The 16215-nt window shown below is 37.3% G+C and overlaps 1 long non-coding RNA gene across 2 annotated transcripts; it reads left to right on the forward strand.

Annotated features, from left to right (window-relative positions):
• Nucleotides 1-13024: 13024 nt before the first annotated feature.
• On the forward strand, nt 13025-15041 carry LOC137840385 (uncharacterized). Of its 2 annotated transcripts, XR_011087003.1 has the most exons (4): nt 13025-13191; nt 14045-14161; nt 14385-14541; nt 14832-15041. It is a non-coding gene; the product is annotated as an uncharacterized lncRNA (long non-coding RNA). The 2 variants fall into 2 exon arrangements; XR_011087002.1 differs by lacking the exon at nt 13025-13191 and having other exon boundaries at nt 13260-14161.
• The last annotated feature ends 1174 nt before the right edge of the window (nt 15042-16215 follow it).

Consider the following 16215-nt stretch of genomic DNA (forward strand, 5'->3'; position numbering starts at 1 on the left):
GGGAATAACAATAAAACATGTGTTCAAACAAAACTCACTCTGTCACATGAATTGTCATTAGTGAGGCTATGCAGTCGCAAGTTCGATCTCTCCATCCATTTCCTATACTGCTTGTCCTGTTCAGGGTTGCAGGAAGCTGGAGCCTATTCCAGATGACTTCAGGCAAAAGGCAGACAAGACTAGATCTTGGATTAGTTGCCTGTCAGTCACAACTGGAATAAAACCAGACAAGAATTCACACTCGCCTTCACACTCATCATACTCCACTGACAAGGAACTGAAAGTTTTTACAGATATATGCATAGATTTTGTACTGTACCTCTGCAAAATTATCATCTGAAATTATATATATATAGATTTTTTTTTACGCTTTACTAATATTTTTTTATTTATTTTTTTAACGGGGACTTTGGGGTCTAAAATTTGGGAATCGTGTTAACCCCAAAAGTACATTGTACAGTATTTTTTTAGACATGCATGTTTTTCAGCAGCCGAAGAGTCCTTTGTTACGTTGATTTAGGCCAGGCATGCTGTTGGGCAGCCAAAGGGGTCCGTTTGCTTCGGACACATCGGAGTCTGTTAACATTTTATTAAAAGAGAAGAAAAAAGCAGATGTCAATATCTGGCAGGCTGAATATGTTATTTTGATGCCTTGTGAATTGGATGGAAGAGAGAATAAAGCAGACACTTATTCTAGTACTGTGTCCAGCCATGCCCTTTGACTTATGAGTGACTGTGTGGATGAGGTGCTTCTGCGAACTTCCCCCTTTCTGAAACAAAAACAATCTTAGCTATCAGTAACAGTTCATATTTTGTATTCATGATTCTATCCATTCTGTGGTGAGTAAAACATGTTTTTTCAAGACTTCATTGCTTCCAACCTATCCACCCGTGCATTGAATTGTATCAGCTCCAGCTGTCTCACTGCTGTACACTTCTCTACACAGACACTCCGACAGGCCCCTTCAGCATTAATTACTTTGGTCATTAATCAGACCAGCACATAGCTGTTTTATCCCCCCCTAATTCAGTTTTCTGGAATGGGGCAACAATGTTAACTGGATTTGATTGGACACTGGTATGATGCAGCACACGGAACCGTCTTAAGGTAATGAGTGGTAGTCACGACGTTCTTTCACCTAAGAACTTTTGGATTTTTCACAGCACTAAAATGAATGTCCTCACCGCAATAAAATTAATGTACTTGCAATAATTTTATGGAGGATTCAAGGAAACAATAGATGATTAAGGGTAATTCTTAAAGTGAACCCAAACCCAACATGTCTAAACTGTTATTTTAAAATATATATATATTCTTTACTATCTGTTGATATGATTAAATCTACAAAGTGTTTACAGAAAGAATAAAAATGAAACATTGCCTCTGCATTTGTCTACATGGTTATAGAGGCAGACATTTTTAGGTTTTTCACTAGTGCAAGAGTGCAACTTTGCAAAAATGCATTCACCAATTCTGTCTTATAATCTAACTTTATTTACAAATAAAACATACATCGCTACTAAATATTTTGCATCTAATGCAACATACATGTTATTGCTGTCAGGCAGAATCCTCGCATCGCCAAAATCACTACTTTTCACAAATGAAAAAATGCCCTCTTGCTTGAGTCACCACACGTGGTTCAATTTAGCATTCTACCCTAAACGATTGCCATCATACACATTGCACACTACCATTGTCACAACACCATCCCAAAATCATGTTAAATCACTATTTTAAAACACAACACAATTGCTCATTTATTATGCTGATTGATTAAAATGGTGAAATACGGCACATGCTGTGTACATCAGTCGAAGCTCACACCGGCTTGACGTCTTCCTCCTTAACAGTTGTTTTCGTCTTGGCACTGTGAGTGATGTAACATGAAACGATGAACTGAATAGGCTCTCTCATTAGCGGAAATCAATCTGCAGCACTTACCTTTGTGGCTGACAGGGTTTCTCAATCCATTGTTAACAAAACTTACTCAGACTTTCTAATGTATGTAACTCTTTTTACTTCTTATTGTCTAAAAACAAACAAACAAAAAAAAAACCACATCCAGACAGAAGAGATGGGGTATTAAAACACTTCTCAGGAAGTGGAGAGTCAATTGTTTACTATTTTTAACATTTTAAATTGGTTAGTAATGCAGAAAAATAACAGATGGTGTGGGGACAGACCAATAGTGCAGCACCTGCAAAAACCAATCACTCTCTGCAATCTGTTAGCATAAAGAGTTTGAGGACATCACCGTGGCACCAGACAATGCTTTTCTTTCAATCTGCAGCTTCCACCCAGCATGCTGCCACCCTTAGGTTGATTAGGTATTTTTGTTTAATTCTTATTCCAAAAATGCAGCATTAATTAGAAAACCATGCTTTTGACTGGTTCCAGCACATATAATGTCTTTATGATTGAGAATTATAATTGATTTTCTCTTTAAATTCCTTTGAAAGGCTTCATCTGAAGTGTTTTTATATTGAAGCTCTGAAATTGACAGCAAATATCTATCTCAGCTACCAAACAAAACTGCAACTCCCTCCGGCCACTTCCAATGCAGTAGTTTCATCTTATTTTGTCTGTTTGTTGGATTAGAATTTACATTGCCGTAGTATGTCTTTTTTCTGTTCAAGTTCATCTTGTGTAAAAGCCCTTCAGCCAGTTACATTTTACCACAGTGGACCAAATCCATTTGATGAATTAGGACTAAACAAAAACATCCAGTGGGTTGGAAAGAAGAACTCACCAACCTTTGAGTACGTTTGATACAGGTATTGAAACCATTGTGCTTTATCAATTTATTAATTTCTGCTTTTGTTATGTATATACAAGTTTTGAACAAAAATATATAGGAATAACTGTCACAGTGTCGCAATTATGGGGAGGTACCCCTAAAATGAGTTATTTTAATCCTCAAACGTGTACTCAAACAAACCGTTATTGACAGGGTACTATAGGCAATGGTCATACAAATATGGGCGCTGTCCGAGGCTTATCTGCGGCCTTCAGTTACTAAAAAGACTGCAGCAGTTGGAATTTGGGCAATAAATGTCACAATGCACAATGAGTAATTTAATGATCAGTAAAGACCCGCCCAAGAGCAGTGAGTCAAAGCAGATGAAAAATAAGATATCACTATTGTCATGCAAAATATAACCACTTAACCTCGTAAATAAGATGGATCTTTGTTCCAACTCATTGTTCTGGACACTAATTGTATATCTGGCTGACCTTGACAGTTTAGAATGAGATCAGATGAGTTCCCCACAAGAGTAAAAGATTCATAGTGGACCAGATGCCTGTCTCGCTCCCGGAAGAGAATGATGCAATTAGGATGTCACAAACCTCAAAGATCAGAACTTGCAGTGAACAGGAAATAACAGAACACTGAGAGATACTGGCCAGGTAACAGCATTGTAGCATTTGGTGATACGTGAATTGATAACAGCATTATAATCCATTACGGCGCTGGATCTGGGTACTAAGTGCACTGATGTTGAGGTGAAAAGGATGAAGGACCTGAATGGCTTCGATCTTGTTGAAAGGTACAAGATTAAAGCAGATTGGAATATGCAAAATAATGCTCTTATTGAGACAGTCATTGAAATAAAATGCTATGATGATGTGGGAATGGATGATACCTAAATGCATTACAAAATGGAAGACAGCAAACCAACAAACTGAGCAAAGTAGCTTGATTTGGTAGTGTGCATGCGCCAGTAAAAAGCATTGTGACAACTTAAGATCCCAAAAAATACTTCAGTAATACTACAGTTGAGCGACACCCATTGGAATGGTGGTAGTTTTAAAGCTGTGATACCTCACTGTTTACAAATATCTAGGGGTGGGGGCATCAGGTCTACTTCTCTAACTCACACAGCTAAAAATATACAATGAGACAGTGCAGAGGTCATCCATTAGGCAAAATAGGCAGAGACTAAGGGGGCTGCGGATTCTCAGGGGGGGCTAAAAATTCACCATCAAAATGCTGTAATTATATTCAAACAAATTATTACAAATGAGTCTTAATTTAATGTCAAAAGGAAAGACGAGTAAGTTGAAATCTATGTAAACAATTTAATAAGCGAAGGGACATTAGATGAATTAATTTGAAATTAGTCAGACACAGCACTGTGCTGATTCATTCAACTCTTAAATGCCTACCTTAGTTGCTTTATATTTCTTAATTTTGGAAGGTTGCAGTTTCACTTTAAATGGTATAGGAAAATTAAAAAAAAAAATACAGAGAGGAACAATCAGCCAAACCCACATGCACGCCGCCACTGAGCGGGAATTGATCCCACGCTGCCTGGACACAAATCAGGCAGGTATACCCGAACACCATCAGCAGCTTCAAATTAAGAGCGATGCCAAATAAATAGTACTACAGTTGACAATACACTGAAAAGGAGTCTGTTAGATTTACATTAAAAAAGTATAGAAAATGCACGCATTTAAAATATTTGGGTTTGTCTAAAAAAAAAAAAAAAATAGAAGTCGGTGTATGGGCATGCCTCAGTGTTAAAGAGGTTTGGAGTTCAACCCAAGTGTCCTTTAGCAAGACGCTGAAACTCCAGTTGCTCCTGATGGCATGTCATTAATAGGTGAACGAGGAAGCATTGTGAAGTGCTTTGAGTACCTAAGGTAGAAAGTGTTATACAAGTACAGCCCATTTACTATTGGGGCACCAATATGGTGCCAAGGGTGCCATATTTGCTAAGGCCAGCACGAGATTGTGTTTCCAAAGACTGTTCCACACTTCACCATTTTATTTAAGGTTTATTTTAGTGTTTTATTTAATCTAAACGGAATCAAACGACAGCACAACTTGTTTGCGAGTGGACTAATACCTTACTTTTCGAGTGATTTCTGTTTTCTTGTTTGATGTATACCAGGGTTGAAACTTGACACTTGTTCAAACTGAATACCACAGTTACAGAAAGTTGTAGTAGTCGTAGGAGGGGAGGCGGAGGAGTAATATGACCTTGAATATAAGCACCACCCGAACTGTGGCACAACTGTGTATGTGTGTGTATGTGTGTGCGTGTGCGTGTGCGTGCGTGCGTGCGTGTGTTTGTGTGTATACAAAAATAACCTGTTCTGATTGTTTTCTGTCCTGTCTATTTTGTCACTTTGAAGGATTGGTCATGTTTCATCCAAATCTGCAATTGCAAATTACAATTTGAATTTGTAATTACAGATTACAATTACAGTAGCCTCATATCACTGTAATGAAATACACAAAATGCTTTACTTTTCACTTTACCTAGCACTCTATTTTTCCATTTTCCTAGAAGTAATTATTAATCACCTCCACTCTACTGGCTCCTGTGAGTGACATCCATATTACACATTATAGTGCTTCACTTTAGGCATGGGACATGAGTGTGACAATGAAGCAGATTACTTTGGGGAAAATCTATTGTTTAAATAAATTGCAGCAGCTCAAATGAGTTTTGTCCGGTTTTCATTGGGTCAAATATTGAATTGCTTAACTAGACGAAAACAACCCAAATGTCACGACAAACACAACAGCAATACATCACACCCCCACACCTCAAGGAGAGACATTGTGTTCACCATTCGGGATCACCATTTCCACGAGTATGCAGACATGTATTTTGTTATAGTTTAGATTTTACTGAAGACACAGCTTGATTTTTTTAAAAAATACTACATTTGGCGCGTAATAACACATTTTTTTGATAATTAATAAATAGCTATAACATTCTTTCTTTTGTAAAGATAACAGGGACAGGAACAGATGTGAACAAAATAATGAGAAAAAAATGATAGTACACCAACCTGAGAACCGCTGACAACTTATTACAAACATTTACATTGAATTAAACATTTTTCCATGAAATTATTCATTGAATTTCTCTTCCTTCAACATCCAGTGCATAGATGTGAATGTTAGATTTTTTTTTTTTTTTTTTTTTGTCTATTCAGATTTTAATCTGTACGAACACACAAATCCAATTTATCTGTCCAGTGCTTTCTGAATGAGTTGTGCTGGCAGACATGACTTAAACTACTATACCAACAGAGTTCAAATTTGAAACCGTTATTCTTGACTTCTGTTGCATGATGCTGCCAGTGTGTGTGACACGCCGTCCACTGCTGTCAACATGTCTTTTTTGTTTGTTTGTTTGTTTCTGTCATTTTTATGACTAAAGTCAACGGGAGGCAAAAGTACAATTGCCAAATGCTGCTGGATATTGGTTTCTCGGACAAGGTTTCTGCTGAGTTTAACCATCATGGACATATGAACCCCTTTCACTGGCTCCTGTCAAACATCCCAGCAATCTTCGCTGTGCACCAGTCCGAGCCCCTTGAAGAAAGTATCACAGATTCCAGAGTAAACACACAAGCCTGCTGCTGAGGCTGAAGATCAGGTTGAAAGGTGTCATTAAATCTCTTACGAAGCAAATGGAAGCATTTTGTGTAATGGGTCATGGTGTCCTGATTCTTTTGCCAAATAACATCCAATTAGCAAACACGGTTTTGGTCCGAGTCACCACGACATGCTGTATCAATTTTTGTTTACTGCACGAATGTGCCCTGACAGACTTACTTAATATTTCGTAAGCCAAATTTAAGAGCTCAAATTGCAAATGGAAAAAAACATCAATAATGGAAATCCTTTTAGCATCTCTGGTGAGAAAATAAGATGGCCCTACTGTTTCTGCTGTTAACATCACCAGCGACTGTGACTAAAAAAGAACATCATTGTACCTCATATGTGATTATATATTCAATATTTCTATGCTTGTAAGTCAAAATAGAAATAAACACTTGTAAGTTTCAAAGCTGAGGAGCTCCTACAGGCAACATTGAGTGTGTCATTATGTTTGGGTTAACTTGATTTTGAGTTATGTTTTATTATGTTAATATTCAGTATATTAACTACTTTATATAAAGTTTAATAACCTTATTTTTTCAATAGAGACTGCACAGTATGCCAGAGTGTAAACTTGACCTGGAAGAGACAGCGATGAATGACTCCTGTGACAGATCGATGGCAGAATGTGACTTTTGTCAGTGTAGGCGTACTGAAATCAACCGCCAGTTGGAAGAGAACTGAACCCTGAAGTGTGAGCTTGAGCAGAGGAAAATGGATGAGTTCTTGAAGTATGACCCTGTTAAAATGAAATACTACATTTGATATCTATATGCGTGTGTGTGGGTGTGCGTGTAGCATAGTATACAGTCATAACAGATTTTTTTGGGGACAATTTAAAACCCTGGTCAGCCATCCACGACAATCATTGCCTGCCGTGTTTACTCGTCTCCTTGCATCATATTGTTGTTGTCATGCTCGTGCCATTTTGTCCCTGGTGGCCAGAAACATGTTTGTTGTGGCCGCCGGAAACAGAATGTAAACAGCATTGGACCGTCGAATGAGTAGGGCATTCATTTGGCAGTGACAAAATAAGTGATGGTAACTATTTAGCCCTGTGCAGTAAATTAAGAATAAAAAAAGTGGGTTTTAATAGATTTAGTTGATATCCATATTCTGTCAGCTCTCTGACATTCAACTAATACAGGACAGTATATGCAGACTGGTTTCATTTTTTTCTTCTTCAAAACTTCTTTTTCCTCAACCATTCTCGCGTTCAACATCTAATTTTAGTAACATATTTGAACTGTTCAATCAATCAAAGGACAAAAAGCTAACTTTTTTAAATGTTAATTGTATTTTATTGCGATGAGGGGAGGGAGAGTTCATTGTTTCCAAAGAACTTTTTGGAATGACTTTTTGGAACTAAAATGAAATTCATATTTTAATGCACAAGCAACATTCAATGCCAGTTTGAAATGTTTACTTAGTTTGAGTTTGAATTAAACATATCTAAAATCCTGGCAGGCACAATTTGCTCTTTGCAGAGATGAGATTAAATGTATCTTCATAATTCATGGTTTCTATTCTGTCATCTTGCCATAATGTGTTGATATACTCAACTTTTGAAGAGGTAAAAACACAGGACATTTCAACTGCAGGATAAACCTTTGCCATTAAAACAAAACAACCTCTGAACACGTTTTGATCCATGGAGCGTTACACATACAAATGTGGTAAATACTATATACACAAACCACCAAAGTGTAGATCAGAGCCATCAAAATGGAAATGCTTCCCCTGATGTATCCCCACCATAGACTAACTTAAAGCTTGCAGCTTTTCATGCATTCATGAACAGGTAACTGTTGGCGTGGAGCCTGCAAGCATCAAAGTAACATTGTTTTGGTTTGTCTTCAGTCTGATATGTTTGAACATTTACTTAAATGTCTGTTGAGACATGTAAACCAATTATTGTGATTGTTTCAAAAACTGCAATTTTCACATTTTTGACTGCATGTAAACATGGTCAATGGTAGCGTTGATTGGAATGACACTAATCTGTGCCAAGCATAAAAACGTGTTCCGGCGTGTGCCGAGCATAAAAATGTGTACTGTGGAATGCTTGTTAAGAGTCACAAAAAATAGAAGTTCACCAAATGATGGGAAATAACTAACAACAAATTACCAAGTTTTTAAATACCATATTGTGATGGTATTAAAGTTGCATAATTATGAGCCATACAGGGATTATTTTCAGTTATATGCAACAAACAATGAAGACACTTTTTCCACAGGACTACAACCCAATGACTTTGATTAATCATTCTCATTGGAATTATGTCACATGTCCTTTATTCGCTCTTTTTGTCTGCAGACAGAACAGATGGTATTTGGGAGTAACGTGTTCTCATTAGGGGTTCCAGAATCTGAATATCTGAAAGGGAAAATGAGAAAAAGGAGGAAGCAGGGTAAAATTTATTTTGGCATGGGTCTGCTCTCTGACCTTCTGTCCAGTTTGCTTGTTGATGGGCAGCAACAAAGATAGAGCAGTGGGAAATTCTGACTGTTGCCAAAGAAGAATGCTCCTGGAATGATCTGAAGTCACTGACTTGTGGCTTTCATCTTTTCTGACAAAAAACAAACGTCAACGCTACCCATTTGGGTATGCAGTTTATGTAAATTCATAATAATGACATCTGCCTTTCATGCTTCAAAGTAACGGACAACTCCAATTGTGGAATGAATTCTTTTACTGCATTTCTCTGGGAGTTGACTGCCAAGATGTCTCTTATACTCTTAAAACCTTTTGACCTCGCGGAGGAAGCGTTTTTAGTGTCAGTCAAAGAGATTCACTTGAACAGTATGGAGCACCACATCAGGACCTTTTCTGTCATTCCAAATGCCTATTGAACTTTATATTAAACTTTAGTCAGCCAGTAAAGGCAATGTAACTGATACTATTAGACTTTAATTTAGGCATAATGGGCACGTCAAAAATCATTGCCACAAGCTTAAGTCAAACCTTTATCGCATTAAAATGCTGAACAGAAATCATGCCTGCAGACAACAACCATAATAATGACAATAATAAAAAAAAAAAAAAAAAAAAATAATAATAATAATAATAATAATAGTTACAGTATTTTCCGGACTATAAGTCGCTCCGGAGTACGAGTCACACCAGCCATAAAATGTGTGTAAACCTTTGCGCTAGCGATTCGATGAATTTCCATGACCAATTTAAAAGCGTTAGATAATAAGAAGTCGGACTGTTTCATCTTTATGACTGCTTTATTACAGTTTAACGGATAGCTAGCATCATGTTTGATTTGGAAAGGAGGATGTTCGCACCTCATCCACACAGTTACTCACAAATCAAAGAGCGTGGCCGGACACAGTAGTAGAATAAGTGGCTGCTTTGTTCTCTCTTCCATCCAATTCACAAAGCATCAGAATGAATTACTCAGTCTGCCTGATATTGTCATCTGCGTTTTGCTTCTCCTTTGATAAAATGTCAATAGACTTCGATGCGTGTGGAGCAAACGGACCCCTTCGGCTGCCCAACAACATTTCTGACCTAAATTGATGTTAACAAAGGACAGAGGTGCCTAAAAACATGACTTTATTAAATAAAATACAAGACTTTCTCTACAACGTGCTTTTGGGGTTCACACGATTCCCAAATTCTAGACCCCAAAGACCACGTAAAATCAATATTTAGGTGTGTTGTGCTTTTTGTTTAGTGTTGGGGGAATAACATACATGGCGACAAGGAAATATGATGACTTTCTTGATTTGACTCAAAATTTACAGATCAGAAGACTGAGTTCTCAGTTGGCAACAGCTAAATATTTACTTAATTATCAGAAGCGCCAACATCAAAATTAACAAATCGGCTTGCTTTGTAGATTTGTCACCAAAGCAAGCCTTTAATCAAACCAAATTTCCCGAGTGCTTAAACGCCTAATCTTAATCACATGTTTTCTTCATTACGGGATTTTGTTTGGATGATACAGATACATTTGGATATAATGATTTGGCTGTATAAAGAATAATTTATTTAATCTGGAATGTGTGAGGATAATGGAGTATACACACAGAAAAATATTGCACGTACAAAGGAAGGATAGTGCCCAGATTCAAACCTCCAACCTTGGAACTGTGTGGGTGTGCTAATTATTTCACTACTGTAACACCTTCAACACAGTGATAAACAAATGTATATCTAATGACACGTGACACATTTTAACAAGTCATGAACAAATCTGGAAACAAGCATAAGAACTGCTACATTCCAGGAAAACACCCTAATGGATGGATGGATGGATGGATGGATGGATGGATGGATGGATGGATGGATGGATGGATGGATGGATGGATGGATGGATGGATGGATGGATGGATGGATGGATTACTTAAACCAATGTCCTAAAGTAATGGAAAACTCATGAGAATCATCTATAACAGTAATCTTTATGTACTAATCATTTTAGATAGGACTGCTGATATTGTGGAGCTTTTTTTATCTTAGATGATTTAGGCTCTTTTGTTCAGCTCTCAAAAGCCCCCCACTTTCACTCATGACTGAGATAAGTGATTTCACAGGTTTACTGAGGCACAGGCAGATTTAAAAAAAAATAATAATTCTGTGAAAAACGCCCCTACAAAACCTGTTTGGTTGACTTAAATTTTGTAGGCATAATAATTTCGATGTTGAAGCGCTTAAGTACATACCTTTTTTTCTGAAACGTGTTGGTTTACTGTGCAAGCCTTTTTTCTAATCAATAAATTGCTCTCTAAACTTTTAATGTAATCTTAATATCAGAATGGTAAATGGTTAAAATGACAATGTTTCATATTTGATACGTAGATATATTTTAATATGGGTAGATTATATTTCGATGTAAACATGGTGAATGATTGCATGAACATACTCCGAATTTGTTGTGAAAATAAAATACTTCTTTTTGGGAAAGTGCGACAGGTATCAAACTAAAAATAACTGCAAAAACAATAACAAGAAAAAAAAACAATGAAGTTAATTAGTTCAAACATTAATCTTTTCTTTCTACTGAATCCAAATGAATGTATGAAAAATATTTGAAAACCATTGCATTCAGTTTTTATCCAGTATGTTGTAAACAACTTTCAGACTTTTTTTGAATTTGGGGTTTGTTTGTATCTCCCACCCCTAGTACTTTAGAAGAGCAATGGCTTTCTGACGATGAGACAAAACCCTTTATTTAGCAATTGGAAGAAACATCTAAGCAAATGGGGAAAAAGAAAAAATATAATAGGGACGGCATAGTGGTCGACTGGTGAGCAGGCCCGCCTCACGGTGCAGAGATTGCGTGCTCTTTTTCAGCTCTGGCCTTCTTGTGCACAGTATGCATGTTTTCTCAGTGCGTGGGTTTCCTGCGGGCACTCCGGTTTCCTCCCACATGTATGGTAAGCCTATTGACCCCTCCAAATTGCCTGTAGATGTGAGTGTGAATGTTTGTTTTTCTATGTGTGCCCTGCGATTCGCTGACGACCAGTTCAGGGTGTCCCCTGCCTACTGCCCGAACTCATCTGGGACAGAACCAGCATGCCCGCAACCCTAGTGAGAAAAAGTGGTTCAGAAAATGTATGATAATAATAAAGCCAGTATATACAAAACACAAGAGTGTAGATTTATAAGATACATTGCATTTCAGCATTTCCTTTACTGACATTGGGGGACAAAATATAATTCCAAAGGTTCCTGTACAAGTTGACCTAGTAAGAAGAAATGTGGTTTGTGAATGTGCAAAAACTGTGCTGTAGTGTGCAGGTACATTTGCTGTTTTAAAAAGGTCTCTGAAAAGTCACCGTTCAATGTATCAGACATCATGAAATTAATTTTAAAAAATGTCTCAGGGTCCATGACACCAAGAGCCATGATGTTTATGATGAAATAGCAGGCAAGACCTTTGTCTCTTAATGGTGTGTGTGTGTGTGTGCGTGTGTGTGTGTGTGTGTGTACTTGTTTTTATTAGTATGGGGGGTCCGAAGACAGGGAGCCCACCAACAAAGTGGGGCCCTGTGTCGTTGTGGGGTCCAAAATCATGGACCCCACTCGGGAAACCACTCTAAAACAGCTTGAAATGCTCTAACAACATGCCTCACGAATTTTTTTCACTTACCCCTCATGGTCGCAATGTTGAGAATTGTGTGTGTGAAGTGTGTGTGCTCAGTAGCGGCCCCCCGACCATGGCAAGTGGTATTGCAAGTATACACACTACCGGAAGTGTGTGTGATTCAACCAATCAGGGCACCTCGTGATCCGAGTGTTGATTAAGAAAATAAAATTCTATTTCCTGTAGATTTAAACCAGGTAATTATTATTTTAGTAACCATAGCAGCTAAAATAATACTGTAAACATAAAATTCCTGCATTACAATTGCAATTTATCTACGTTATTTAATATTCATTACACTTGCTTTATAAAAATACGCTCATTCTATTAGGCTTATTTTAAAAACTGTCTCGTGCATTTTTCATGTTCTAAACATCAAAATAAAGGTATAAATAAATAGTCAAGTCAAGTTTATTTGTATAGCCCTAAATCACAAACAGTCTCAAAGGGCTTCACATAGCCAAAATTGACAATCATTCTCAAAGCATCCCCTGATCATAAGCTAGTAATTTATTCTTTACCATCAGTTTACATATTAGTTAAATCAGCAGGTATTGCATGTGTTAGCTTCATGCGGCTAAAACCACCAGCTTAACGTCACTTCGCCACGTGTGACTGCGCCAGACTGAGACTGCTCCGCGACGAAGACACGCTGCTCATAACGAAACACAACATACACGGTGAGTAAATCAACTGCATGTAAATACTAAGTACAAGAAACTGATGTAGAAATGCTTTTTGTCCAGACCCCGAGGGGTTTATGCAATGATTATGGCTTCGGATTCGGTATATTGTCACTCGGATGGCGTAACGTTTTCCCCTCAGACAGTCCGGCTTTTTAACTTGTTATTCATCTTAGCTTGCAGTGGTTTTAAAAACAATGGTGTAAAAGAGAACGACAGAATGTATAATTGCTCCGTGCTATATTCAGGATGATTTCGATGTGCTAATGTTTCATAATTGCTAAGCCCAGAACCGGACTCTGGCCGTAATTGCCGAAACCACTTCAAAACTCGTCAAACACGTGTGTGCTCAGTGTTATGATATATCTGCATGTCTTCTGTATTTCTCGGTGGTTTTCTATCATGTAAGAATGCTTTCTTTAAATAACACAAGCATTCTGACGCAAATAAAACTATCCGGAAACTAGCTTATTGGCTAATTAGCTACCGCTAATCAGGATGCTACGTTCACTTTTCAAACACAAACATAATAAAAACGAGTTGGTAGCTCCTGAAAAGTATAACGAGTTATACTGGTAAAACTATTGAAATAACTTTTCTTTGGATGCAGCACCTGGTTGGAACTGTGACTAGTTAAAAGTAACAAAGCTCAGCTTCAAACCGACAAACATTTTCATTAATATATCAGTATTTTCTGAAAAATATTCTTTCTTTAATCACTCTTGTTCTGTTAGTTCTCAGGCCAGGCTTATTCCTTCAGTCTTTATACAGTGGATGATTACAAATCTTTTAAAATTAATATAGAGTGCTTGTTAAAGTTCTCTCTGCCATGTTTTGAATTATTTTTTAGAGCCAGAAATGTCCAAAAGGAAAGCAAGAAAAAAGCCTGCTGATGAAGCAGCCTTTTACATTTAATCCTCAAAGGACAAACCTGGACTAGTGGAAAGATTTATTGATGATCAAAAAGGTAATAAACTCATTTTTAGACCATTTATCCATTAAGTATATATTTATTTATTTTATAAAACAACACAAAAAACAATCAAATTCAGATTGGTTGTTGTATTTCTGTTTCTAAGCGAGAACTTAGTATTAAAATTGTAAGATAACACCACAATTATTTGGTTAAAGGTGTATCTTAAAGAAATATTTTCTCATAACCAATGGTTTTATATAAAATGTCCTTGCAGGAAGAGGCGTGTTTGCTACCCAGCACTTTGAACAAGGAGAGTTCATCTTAGAATACAGGGGTCAACTTCTGTCAGCAGAAAAATGCCAAACAAGCAAGTACTCTGAAAAGGAGAGTACATTTCTCTTTGACTTTGAATGGCAGAATCATTACTGGTGGTATGTATATCCAAATATTTTCTATACAATAATTATGAACTCTAGAAAGAGACTGGAATAAAATACCCTAAATTAGTGAGTCACTCAGAAGCAATATTTCAATAACACATCAGGATTGTGGCATTAACAATTTTTTTTATTTAGTGCTATGACGTTCAAAAAGACATTGTTTCCCTCTCAACTTTTCTTTTGAAATGTTGCAAGTTTTTATTTCTGTAAGCCAACTTTTATTTTACTAAAAAACTAGTTATATGATACAAAATGTTTGATTTCTGTTTTTTCTTTCCTAGTATTGATGCATCAACAGAGGATGGCTCTCTTGGAAGATTAGTGAATGACAACCACAAGTCTCCAAACTGCACCATGAAAAAAATAGTAAATGACGAGCCCCATTTGTGCCTTTTTGCCATCAAAAACATAGAAATGGGAACTGAAATCGATTACAACTATGGTGATTCTAAATGGCCATAGCGTGAAAAAGTAAGTCAGTAAGATCAAGTATGCAAGTTGGAATATTAATTTGTTATTAAAAAAATGAAGATTTTTGTCTCTTTTATTTGAATTACTCTCAGTATGATGTTGGTAAGTTATTTGTGGTTTTGATTCCAGGTGACAGGCTCTCAGGCTCCTGTTGACGGTGCGCTGCCTGAACCAGCCAGAACTTGGCAGGACTCTGGCCCTGATGATAACATCAAACAAGATGCCAGCCAACAGGTAACATTCAGTTAGACTTTGTTGTAAGAAATAAACTTTGTAGACCTTTTCTTGTTCTCTTAGTTTACAGCTTTTAGTTGGAAAGCTGTTCTTTAGTCAGAAGGTACCTTAAACAGCATTCAGCCAACCATTGGATCACATGGTTTTAGTGGTTCTCCTCATAGAGCCCAAACAAACCAGTGGCACACACACCTATAGAAGGATTGTTGAAACATGCGCCCATGGGTGTCCAACCAAGCCAATCATTCACACACACATAACAGATTTCTGATGGCTACTTGTGGGGCCCTCCGTATGGATCTAAAGTTGTCTTGGTTATTCCAACCAAGCCAATCATTCACACACACACAATAACAGATTTCTGATGGCTACTTGTGGGGCCCTCCGTATGGATCGAAAGTTGTCTCATGTTTTTAGATCATATTTTGGTTATGGACATTATGGAGGCTGATTATATTACAGCTATAGTTCCACACATCCTCAACAGCAAAACGACTAAAGTGTCATGCTGAAGGATGCTCCACTACATCCATAAAGATGCTGTTATAGGACCTGATTAGACATCAGGTCTGACTGGAACACTTTAGTTAGAAAAGCTTGTTTGGTTTTGGGGACTAACTTCACATGATTTAACTATACAGGTCTTGAGTCTGTCATTTGTGGTGTCTGTATGATGTTGGTAAGTTATTTGTGGTTTTAATTCCAGGTGACAGGCTCTCAGGCTCCTGTTGACGGTGCTCTGCCTGAACCAGCCAGAACTTGGCAGGACTCTGACCCTGATGATAACATCAAACAAGATGCCAGCCAACAGGTAACATTCAGTTAGACTTTGTTGTAAGAAATCAACTTTGTAGACCTTTTCTTGTTCTCTTAGTTTACAGCTTTTAGTTGGAAAGCTGTTCTTTAGTCAGAAGGTACCTTAAACAGCATTCAGCCAACCATTGGATCACATGGTTTTAG

This window comes from Syngnathus scovelli, chromosome 6, assembly GCF_024217435.2.
Source record: "Syngnathus scovelli strain Florida chromosome 6, RoL_Ssco_1.2, whole genome shotgun sequence".
NCBI lineage: Eukaryota > Metazoa > Chordata > Actinopteri > Syngnathiformes > Syngnathidae > Syngnathus > Syngnathus scovelli.